The sequence below is a fragment of the Pan troglodytes genome, chromosome 11 (assembly GCF_028858775.2).
Source record: "Pan troglodytes isolate AG18354 chromosome 11, NHGRI_mPanTro3-v2.0_pri, whole genome shotgun sequence".
In the NCBI taxonomy this organism is placed as follows: domain Eukaryota; kingdom Metazoa; phylum Chordata; class Mammalia; order Primates; family Hominidae; genus Pan; species Pan troglodytes.
The window spans coordinates 19,777,264-19,788,983 of NC_072409.2; the positions used below are offsets into that span (position 1 = coordinate 19,777,264).

The 11,720-nt window shown below is 43.4% G+C and overlaps 1 pseudogene; it reads right to left on the reverse strand.

Moving 5' to 3' along the window:
* Positions 1-1,329: 1,329 nt before the first annotated feature.
* On the reverse strand, positions 1,330-4,910 carry LOC451681 (vacuolar protein sorting-associated protein 26B pseudogene; annotated as a pseudogene).
* Positions 4,911-11,720: the final 6,810 nt, after the last annotated feature.

Sequence of the window (11,720 nt, forward strand, 5' to 3'; positions counted from 1 at the left end):
GGTGGGGACACAGCTAAACCATATCAGCTTTTGTTTATATGAATTTTTCTATGTATGTTATTTTGTAGTTAACATATTTTTAATATGTATAAATGAAAACAGTATGATTCTCATTCTATTTGTCCCGTTTTCTGGACCCATCCATGTTACTATGTGCACATCTAGTATGTAGTATCTCCTGACCTTCTGGTTCTCCATTGAACAGCTGACATATTTTAACCTGCCTCATTCTCCAAGGAGGTGCTCCCACACTCCTTGCAACAAATCCTACAATGAACACCTTTTACTCATCCCTTTGTGTAAGTCTGTGAAAATTCTTTCTTTTTTCTTTTTTTTTTTTTTTTCTGAGACAGAGTCTCGCTCTGTCACCCAGGCTGGAGTGCAGTGGCACAATCTCAGCTCACTGCAGCCTCCACCTCTTGGGTTCAAGCAATTCTTCAGCCTCATCCTCCCAAGTAGCTGGGACTACAGGCACATGCCACTGTGTCCAGCTAATTTTTGTATTTTTAGTAGAGACCGGGTTTCACCATGTTGGCCAGGCTGGTCTCGAATTCCTGACCTCAGGGAAGATTTGTGGAATGGGACTATTTCTACACTTAATCTGACTAGGCATAGTTGCAATGCTCTCCAGAATGCCTATACGTCTATTCTACAACCAGTGGTGCATGGTGGCTTCCTATCCTCATATCTCTGACAACATTTTCCATGATTGAGCTTTCTAATTACTTTTTCAATGCACTTTCCACATTATGGCACATTATGGTGCACAGTACTTCATGTTATCTGGTCACCATCTCTGTCATTGCTGTATGCTGTGCCTCCTAAGGGTGGGGTTACACTGTTATTTTTGTATTCCAAATATAAAAAGTCTAGTCCAGTGCCTGTCACAAAATGCGGACTTAATAGAATGCGTTAAATGAAAGAGTAAGCTATATTTCTTCACTTTAGCTCAGCCCCATCTAGAACATGTATTCACTTTAAAACTGCTATATGCCAAATGTTGTTTTAGATGATACAGATGCATTTTTTTCTAAATCTTTAAGTTTTATTCTCTTCTACATATGAGGAAACTGAGGCTAAGCCTTAGTTTTAACAACACAGCTGAGGTGGTTCAAGCATGGGGTTTGAATGCAGATCTGTGTGACTAGAAAGCCAAAGCCGTCCCCCTCATTTTTCTGTTTATGTTGATGGATTCTCATGGTAATAAGATAAATGAATCAAGTAGAATTTGTTTATATATATATATATATATATATATTTTTTTTTTTTTTTGGACCGTGGGCACAATGCCTCCAAAGCCACAGGGGCTTTCTTTAATCAGAAAGACCATTAAAACAAACGTTCTCCTTTTAATACAGCCATTGAAAAGATGACACATTAAGAAACATGTAAACACTGCAGCTGCTTAATTACAAGTTGCACTGCTTGATTTAGTACCTATGCACTCCCAGGTTTGGGGACCTTAAGAGAGGGGGACAGGAGCCTCCCCTCACTTTCACAGTTGGATAGAGAAGGCAAGAATGTGGGTAGAGTAAGAAAGAGAAAACAGAAGACCTGGCTTGTGCACAGCGCCTGAGAGAATCAAAGCAAATTCTATCTTCTAGTTCTCCCAGAAGAAAGGTTTAAGTTGTTAGGAAGGTTGGAAAATGAACGTGTGTTGTCAGTTGGGAGGCAAAGGAATTGACAAATGCTTCTAGTTAGAATATCAGCTAGGAAAAGGAGGGATACAGAGCCTGACCTCATGCTCTGAAAAGGCAAGGAACCCAGAACTTGCCTCCCTTATCCACTTAAGCCCCAACCTTGATCATCAAGGGCAGCGCATGGGGGATCCTGTTCCCATGAGGATTGTGCGTCGCACCTGAACACAGGACACAGCAGGGGGGAAACAACCTTGCCTTCCTCGGTTCTGCTGCCGCCAGTCGCCCTCCTAGGCTACCCCAAATGCCTCTCCCTCCAGTCTCAGCTCTGATCCGTGAGCCCTGCCAAAGGCCTGAGACTGCACTGATCTCAGGAAAACAGAAGTCTTCCTTTCCCACACTAACTGAAAGGTGACACAGGAACCAACTCCTTAACTTTCCAAATTACTGAGAACTCAGACTGCCAAATACCGTACCTCTTGGCCAGTGGGGCCTGCTTGGTCTTTCTATAAAGGGAAGGGAGGCCAATGGGAGAGGAATGCCTGTCATTTCCAGGGGAGGCAGAAAAAGGACAGTAAACAACTTTACTACCATAGGCCCCAGCGCAGAGCCGTAGAGGGAGAAGTGCCTTCCTCTCTAGCATAACAAAAATATTCACAAGAGTTTTTTTATATGTGTTTTTTAAACACACGATACCAATGGTCCTAAACTTGGGTCAGTCAACTGGTGAAGATGACATATTTGGCAAGCAGAATGATTTGGAAGTGTGGCAGCAGTCTTCTGCCGAGGCCCTGGTCTCCCCTGTGTAACCTATAGGGAGAGGGGTAAAGGGGCTTGGGCATTAGTAAGAACAGCCTTGCCAAAGGTTCGAAACTAAGCCCCAATTCCCAGAAATGAAATGGAGGGTGAGGAGAGACGAGGGTTCACTATCAGCAAGGCAGAGGGATCAAGGCCCCTTCCTGGGATTGGTTCTTCAGGGAACCAGGCCCTCTTGTTAAGGGCTTGTTGGGGCACGTGAAGCAATACCTAGAACAGCCCAGACCTTGGGGTTACCAAGTGGAGCAACGTGAAGGCAGGCGGTTGCCATGCACTCATCTTCCGTGGTGGGCCGGGTTCAGCCTCCTGGGTTCAACACTGCCGCCATCCGTGCACGACACTGACCCCAGGGCTTCTCTGTGCCCAAGGCCATCCCACAGGCTTCTGTTCCAGGACATTACTGACAATCCAGAGAGGATGGAAAAGGGAGGTGCCTGGGTCCCAGCAGTGAGTGGCCAGAAGGAGGTGGCCTGTGGGAACTTGCGATCACCACATCCAAGATTCCCAAAGAGGTAGCTTCCCAATCGTGAGTCTTCCCCTGCCACTTAGTGGGGGCTGGCCCAACTCCTGCCACTACCTCCGGGACAGCAGAGGGGAGTACAAGATGTGACTACCCAGGGCCCTGTTGGCAGCTCAGAATCCCAGGGACATGCTCAGATCCTGTATCAGGAAGCTCGGAGAGCCAGGAGCCAAGGATGCGTGCTCTCTGCTCTCCCTCCTCTAAGACGCATGAGCCCCCTGAGGAAGGGGGCTCATGTTCCCCAGAGAGGCTGGCTTCCAGGATGCTACCTCTTCTATCCCACATCGGCCGCAGAATCCCAAGGAGAGACTGCTTCCCACCCCAAGCCCCTTGGGTTCTCCGGAGAAAAGAATTTAAGTCAAAAACATGATTTGTTTTCAGGTTGCAAGTAACGGGTCAACTGAGCCTCACAAGGTCCACCCCCGCCCCCAGCCGCTGGTGTTGGTAGATGGGGGTGCTGGGTGGGTGCCCAGCATCTTCTTGGCCCTGGGGGCCTACTGCCTGCAGTTGTTGTCAGACAGCTGGCTGGGGGTCCGCACCTCACCCAGGGAGGTGGTGCCCTCAAAGCGCTGTGAGGCGATGGCCGCCTGGTGGGACATGCTCTTCCGTACGATGTCACCCTTCCGCCACAACACCACTTCCTGCTGCTTGAAGTAGCGCCGCTCCTCCTCGTCTATCAGCACCAGGTTGAGGTAATAGCGCACAGAGAACTTCTTGTTGATGTCCCGCATGGTGGGCGTGAGCTCATACCCGGCCAGGAAGAGCCGGATCGGGATGGACTCTCCTCGCACTGGTGCCCCGTCCATGATCTCGTACTTGGCTATCGTGTCGTTCTCATGGTACACGTTGGGGCCTGTACCCGTCGTTTCTCGCTTGATGATGTCTATCTCCATGTGCTTGATTTTGATTCTCACTAGCAGGAAGTATATCTTCCCTACAATGACATCTTTCAAGTGGTATTTGGATTTATTGTACTCAAATTCAATGTGCAGACAGTCCTCAATCCCAACCTCCATCTTGATGGAAGAGTTCAGCTCCGGGTATGTGCTGAGTGTGTGAACTACAATGTCCATCTCTTTGACAACATCATTGAGGCGGCGGCTGATGGTAGCTCGAAGGAAATAGCGTAGCTTCACATTCTGCCCTGTGTAGGACTCATACGGCTTCTCCACGTGGGTAAACTCAAAGTCGAAGGCCTGCGACTGGGTGATCTCTCCAGGCCGGGCCAGGTCCTTCACCAGGGACACAAATTCATGGTGGTTCCCGCGATCGTAGTAGAGTTCGATCTGCCCGATGAACTCGATCTTGATGCCCTGGTGCTCCAGCCGCTTGTTGGGGTTCTTGAGGGCAAGGCTCACCTTCCCGGAGACCGTCTCCCCGTCGTAGAAGAGGAAATATTTCTCCTTCTTCCCGTCCTCCGTCTTGTGCTCGGCCCGCTTCCTACTCTCTGCATCGTTCAGAAGGATTTCCACCTCCACGCTCTGCCCGAAGCCGAAGAAGCTCATCGCACCGCCGGGCCGGGCGGGTCTCGGTAAGGACCGCTCCCTCGCACCGGGGCGCGGGCTGCCCTAGGTAAAGAAGGCCAGAGGGCCCGATGCGCGAGCGCGCTCGGCCGCCGCGGCGCTGCCTGGCTCCGCCGGTGCCGCCGGGCAGTGGGCGCCGACCGACAGCCGGCTCCACGGGGGAGGGGCACGGCCGGGGGAGGCTGGCGGCTGCGGGCTGCGGCGCCCGAGCAGCAATGCACCGAGGAGCAGTGCCCTGCGCCGAGCCAGTCCCAGCCAGTCCCGCGGCCGGTGGCAGTGGGCGGGCGAGGGTCGGCCGTGCAATGCTGCGGGGGGCAGCCGCACAGAGCCGGGTGTGCGTGGCCTGCGCCTGCCGGGTGGGGTCCAGCGCCGAGCAGCGCTGCGAGCTGCCCAGCCTCCGGCGGTGCAACGCACCGAGGCCTTGTTTTTATATTTTTATATAAGTACTCTCTCTCTCCCCTACAAGTAACATGAGATTTTCTCTGTGCCATAAACCACAACTCCTGAACTCTATGAAATAACAATATCCCACATTCAGGACGTGTTTAAAGTCACCACCACTCACAATAATCCTTGGCATTTAGGAATACATTTTTTTTTTTTTTCTGGAGAGTTTCTTCTTTAGGGATATCAACACAATTAGCTGTTAATCTGGACACAAAATCCTTGCTTATCTATAGAACACTAAGCTAGAGGATTTTTTAAATGTCTGGTTGAAGTATATCAAATCCATGTATACATGTTAATTTCTTACTTTGTGCTGGACACTGCTAAATTCTGACAAATGATGATGAATAGGGCAAACATAGTCTGTTACTTCAGAACTCACCAAAGGATATGAGCATGCAGAAAAGGTAGAGACAAAACTAATAGAGAAGAAGTGATAGGGCAAAATGTGAAAACATTACAGGGACACTTAACCCAGCCCTGGAGCAAGGGAGACTTTTGGAAGTAAATGATGGAGATTAATAGGAGAGGAGACAAAGGTGGAAGAAGAAGACAAAGGTGGAGGAAGAAGAAAAAGTGTATTCTAAGAAAAGAGAATGGAGTGTGCAAAAGTCCAGAGGGGGAAAAAAGCCTTGTGTATGCAAGGAAATAAAAGAAGTTGAACAAGGCTGGAGCGCAGATTGTAAAGAGAAGGGGAAACTCTTACAGTTAAGACTGGACAGCTCAGCAGGGTCCAGGTCACACTGGCTGATTATAAAGTGATTTTAATCTATGTCTGAGGACAGTGGAGACCTACTCGATGGTTAGCAAAGCAAGAAAATGACATGTTGAGATTCGTGTTTTGGAAGATTCTCTTGGCCACAGAAAAAATAAGATTAAAATTGGGAATGGGGATAGTAGTTGATACTAGAGGTAAGAGGACCACTTAAATGCTTATTGCAGTGATGCAGGGGAGTGATAATGATGTGGACAAGAACAGATGGGATAGAACTAACTGAGTAACATAGTAAGATAAACCTAGGGACTGATTGGATAAAGGTGGGGAGAGTTAAGGACCATGCCTAGTGCTCAATATTAATCCCCTCACACGCCATAGAATGTAGATTCTATGTTCGTGGTCTCTGTGATGAGCTTTCTGAAAGGCACTTCAGCTAACTCCTAAAAGTACAAAGCACAGCACATTTCTAGGACAGGAAAGGTAATCAAATTAATTTTTTTGTGCTCAGCTTTCATTTTAACTTCTTATTGAACCTGAGTCCATGATGTTTGAACTTCTAAGAGTTTGCTTCTGGTTCCTGTTTCCTTCCAACTCAAATCAATAGAGCAAATGGTGAGTGAAGGCAATCAACCTTTAGTCAGGATGGTTTAGCAAGAGAGTTATTGCAGAGAGTTTCTGTTTTCCTGATCTTGGATCTTTTCTTTGTGGGACCTTCACTAGTACCACCTCATGACCTCTTTCTCTGACTCATTCTCCCAACAGAAGTTGGAATGAATTATTCGATTGGTGAATTCGAAAGGAGAAATAGAGTATGTATGTGTTAATTACTAACATTTTCAACATCTCCAAAATACCACACTGACTTCTCTAGATGAGGTAGTTCAGATGAGTTCACAACTCTCTGGAACAAGGGTCCTTGTCAAAGCTTATTTTTATATAGTCAATTGTACCGTTATTCTTTTCCTATTGTCTTCTATTTACATTTTCTTTTAAATTTCTCTTTCTCTCTCTTTTTATTTTTGCGCTCTCACCTTTTTGTCTCACTCATGTCTCCTTTAACTGGATTCTTATTCCTTTGTTTCAACATTAAAAATACCAATTTCAGTGATTATTTTAAAACCATTTTGTGTTTTTAATACACACACTCTCTGACCCTCTCCCGACCCCCTCCCATTCTCTCAGAAGAGATCTGAAAGATGGCATATCTATTAATTAACAAGTCTCACTTTGTCATTCTAAATTACTTTGGAATCAGTGTTAATTTATAAATAACTATCTAGTTTTGTAAAAATGACTAACTGGGAAATATCCAAACATTCAAGATCTTCCTTCCCAAGCCAATTATACATCTTTTATAGTAATTTTCATTACATCCATATTTAAACCTGCTAACCCTGCCCTGAAGCCAAATCAGCCTGTGGAGAATCTAAGATGTCCTAGAATGTTTCCTGGAATGTCTTTCTATCTTTGTGTTCTTGTGCATCTGTCATTACTAACAAGAAGAAGCTCAAAACACACTGTTTCCAAGAAGCTGCCCTTGATATACTTACATATTTATACACTGTGTTGCTCCAAACATTTTTATTCTATACAAAAACCTCACTAAACATTTTCTACTTCTTCTAAAATTCTCCCCATATCCACAGTTTTAAAATCAATCACTCTATCTATCTATCTATCTATCTATCTACCTACCTACCTATCCAATTTATCTATCAATTGAGAGTAGAACAAATTATTTCCTTTTTAGAAGACTTACATCAGGCTCAGGAATCATTAAGCTTACAGTCTGGGTCAGGGATGATGTAGGAATGATTGTCTCTCCCCACAGTTCAGGGAAGTGTACATGTACTTGCTCTAATAAAGCCTATATTGGTTTTATAACCAATCATATTAGGTTCTTGGCTTTGATTGCTCTGGGTTTGATGTTCACTAACTCAAGAGCAGAATTCAGTAACCATTTATCACATTTCTCTTTGGTCTTATTGTTAGACATGATGCAGAATTATAATAAAATATAATAAAAATACTTTTACATTTGCATCTGGTTAAACTATAACCATTCTACTTCTGTTCCATTAATGATTTCAACTCCCATTAGTGTCTATACTTTCACAGGTACCATGTCCTTTATTTATTTTACATCTTCCAACACAATTCATTTGGCATTCCGTACTCAGTAAGTGATCAATACGTGCTTGTTAACTGAGTTAGTGAGAAATTGAGTCCTTGGCATCTGCCCTTGCAAAGGAGAAACATTTCCCACCCAGAAAGTGTGAGGAAAAGAAATCTAGAGAGAGAGACTATTTGGAACCTTGGCAACTCACATGTTGTCATATTGCTTCAGAGTCCTGGGCCCTGTGTTTAGGGAGTGAGGAAAAAGGATGATCCAACCTCTGATCAAGGACAAATGACGGCAAGGAATCCTCAGAGCAGCAAACAGGAAAGTTGATGCTAGACAGAAGTTCAATCTCCCAGGGAATCTCAGGCATTGGAAGCTACCCTCGTTGTCTGGGCTCTCTAGAGCCACTGACATGGGAAATTCAAATGTGAGAAGATACAAGTTCAGAGCAACATTTGTCATAGGTGGCTATTTCTGCCACAATTACCTGTGGCTCCCAAACTCATCATTTGTAATTAAAGTAGGGGTGTTTCACATTTTCCATCATTGCAATTTCTGCTACCCTATGACCAAGTGACATGGCACCCCTTGAGCCTTGATGACAGGCTGAGAAAGAAAGATCCCTTGGTTTTAGACAACTCAGCCTGCGTGGCCTACAAGTAACCATTTGTCATTATCTTCCACCATTTCATTACCTGCACTGCACTGCCACCTCCATGCTTCTGCTCATGGTTTTTCTTCTGTTTCATAAGCCTCACATCACTACATTTCTCATCTCTTAAGGCCTATTTTTTTAAAAATTATTCTCTATGAATCCAGGTAGCAGAATGTAATGATTGCCAGTGTGAACATAAGAGGCAGACTTCTGGGATTAAAATTCCAGCTCCCTTACTCACTGGCAATATGACCTTAGGCAAGTTAGCCTCTCAGCCTCAGTTTTCTGGAAGTAGACTATTATGTGCATACTAATTTACCTTCCTCATGGATGTGATCGGGAATAAATGATTATGTGTGTGTGTCTATATGTGCATTTACATATGTTTGTTTCTGTATCTATGTACACACCCATATACACATACAAACTTAAAATAGTGCCTGACATTTACTAAATCTTAGTAAATGCTGGGTGTTTGCTATTATCGCTCTTTAATTTCTTACTGTTGAAATCCTTATAGTTTTTGTGTTGTTCTCTCTTGTCTCTCTGTCTCTCTCTCTCCCCCTCCCTCCCTCTCTGTCTCCCTCCTTCCCTCCCTTCTTCTTTCCTTCTCTCTCTCTCTTTTTCTCCCTCTATTTATTTCTCACTTCTCATATACATTAGTTTGTAGTGTAGCCTTGAAGTCATGGAATTTATAAATATCACCGAAGTGGTATTAGTATTAAAACCTCATTCTCAAAATAAGTCTTCAAAAAGGTGACTCACATGTAAACACAGACTAGTTGAGGCAATACGCTCACCTTGTGTGTTCTTTGTTTCCTGCTCAGCCTCTTGAATTGTCTTTGCCCCTACCTGCACTAAAGGAAGATTTGCTTTCTGCTACCATTTTCCACCATAGAGGTGCTAATGTTCTTGTCAAGGGTGACATCTCCACATTCTGCCAATCCTACCAACCCTTGTGATGCTGACAGAATATTGGACCTGTATAGGAATGAGTGCAGAGTAGAAAGTGAAAGACACGGACAAGAGGACAGAGCTTTTCTTTCCAAGCTCTGCATCCAATCTTAGCTCCTGGTATTCAAAGCATTAATGCTTGTGCTCAGGGTAGCTCAAATCCTGGAAACATCCATCTTTCAATCACTTTCCATGATATTTTTTTCTTGAATCTTCTCAGCCCCTTTCTTTATTGAATTGCTCTTCTCCTCTCCTACTTATAAAATTAAGACCTCTCCTATCCACAAAACAAAATACATGTGAATTAGCTACAGATTTGTGTGTGTGTTTGTATAAATGCTGACCACTTATATCAACCTTATATGTTTTGAATATATAACAAAGAGAATGAAATACAAAATACATAGAAATACTACAGAAAACCCCAAGCCTTCTTTGACTCTTTAAGAAAAGTGCCAATAGCAAGAATATTTCAAAGGCTTTATGTGTATGTTTGAATGAATAGCTCACATCAAAGCAACTCACATACTAAATATCATCCATAGTTATAACACATCCGGAAGTAGGCAAATTTAATATTGTTTGCTCTTTCATAAGGCAACTGATGAGTAAGTGATGAATCAAGTCCCAACAGTGATTAATCGGCAAGGCTAAGATTTGAACTTAAGTTATCTGATCCAAAGTCTAAAATTTACTATCAGACATACTAATTCCCCAGCATAGCAATGGCTGTCATTCTTATAATATCAAAATAATTTCCACCTGCTTTATAGTTTTATTTGTAACTCAAAAACTTGAATTTACATAATATAATTTTGACATTGTATTTTATTCAAAGAAATGTAGTGCAACAATAATGGATAATTATGCAATTTAAAACATTTCCGGGAGGACCTCAAAGAAGATCAAAGAAAGTAGTCATCCTTCCAGCCTGCATAGATATTCTTGTTTATTTTCCTTTTACTATTTTACCCCCGTCCTGGGTAAATATAGCCCACTGTGATCCAAATTCATCATGATGCCAGGAAATAATACCAGAGTTAATACCAGGAAAGGGGCTGAAAAAGACCAACTTCACTTTATGGGATGAAACCATGTAAGAAAATGAATGAGGAAAGACAGATTTTTTCTTTTGAAGTTAAAATAAAAGGGATGGTAAGCATTTGCAATTTAATCTCCCACTTAAGCTCCATCAGATATCCCAACAACTTCTTGTGAGACAAGTGTGTCTGGCATAAGTATTTTACAGAAAAGAAACCATGCGTCGAATATACTATTTGGATTATGTGCTTCTACTGCAAAAATATAAAGACCTGAGTATACACAAATATAGAATGGTAGACGCATACTCCACCACACTTCATTTCCCTGACATCCTTCAGCACATGCATTTGATGCTTAGTCAATTAAGATCCAAAACATGTAGTGAAGGAAACAGATTCTCTGCGTATTTATCTAAGCTGTGATGTACATAGCCCTGAAATTATAGCTTCATCTTATGATTGTGCCAGCCTCTAATTCCTGGTATTAATCAAAGGCTGGATAAATGACAGGCTGTGGTAGATGGTGAGGGACAGCTATACTCAGGTCTTGAATTTCTTGAATGAGCTACACTCAGGATGAATGTGAAATGGCCTGCCACTCCCTACAGCTGCCTTCGGGAGTTCCAATCACAAACTTGACCACAGCCCCTTTACTGCAGTTATTCTCATGGTTTGTCAGTCACAGCTCTTTCCTCTGGTTTAGATTTGTCATTTCTCACATCTAGTATTCGAAAGCTAAAAATAAATAAGAACAGGCATCTGACTTCAGGCAGGAGTTTGTTTTCAGATAGATTTTTATGTCCTCTCACCAGGAATAAAGATGCTGGAGTTTCTTAGCTTCTTAGAACTACTTTCATCTGATCTAATCTTTTCCCCATTCCCACTATACTCCAGCCACACAGGTCTCCTTTTGGTCACTTGAGCATGTTTACTCTGGGCTTTTGCACAAACTCTTCCCTGTTCTTGCAGTATTTTTCCCCAGAACCTTTATACAAGTTACTTATCATTTAACTTTTTGTTTAACTATCACCTCTTCAGAGAGATCTTGCCATATACCTTAGCTCAAAGACCCTGTGTTGTCAGACTGAGGACCGTAAGGAGCAGATGCCAAGACAGAATTAAACGTGGCAAGGAATTTACCAGGGGTAGTGCGTGTCAGAGAAAATGGGGAAGGAGCTCAGAGAAGCTGAAGAACTGTCAAACAGCAGAGTAGTTCTGAGGGTGAATGGAGGAGACAAAGAGGGAACAAAAGTTGGGTAAAAGTATCTTAAGATGCTTTGCAATT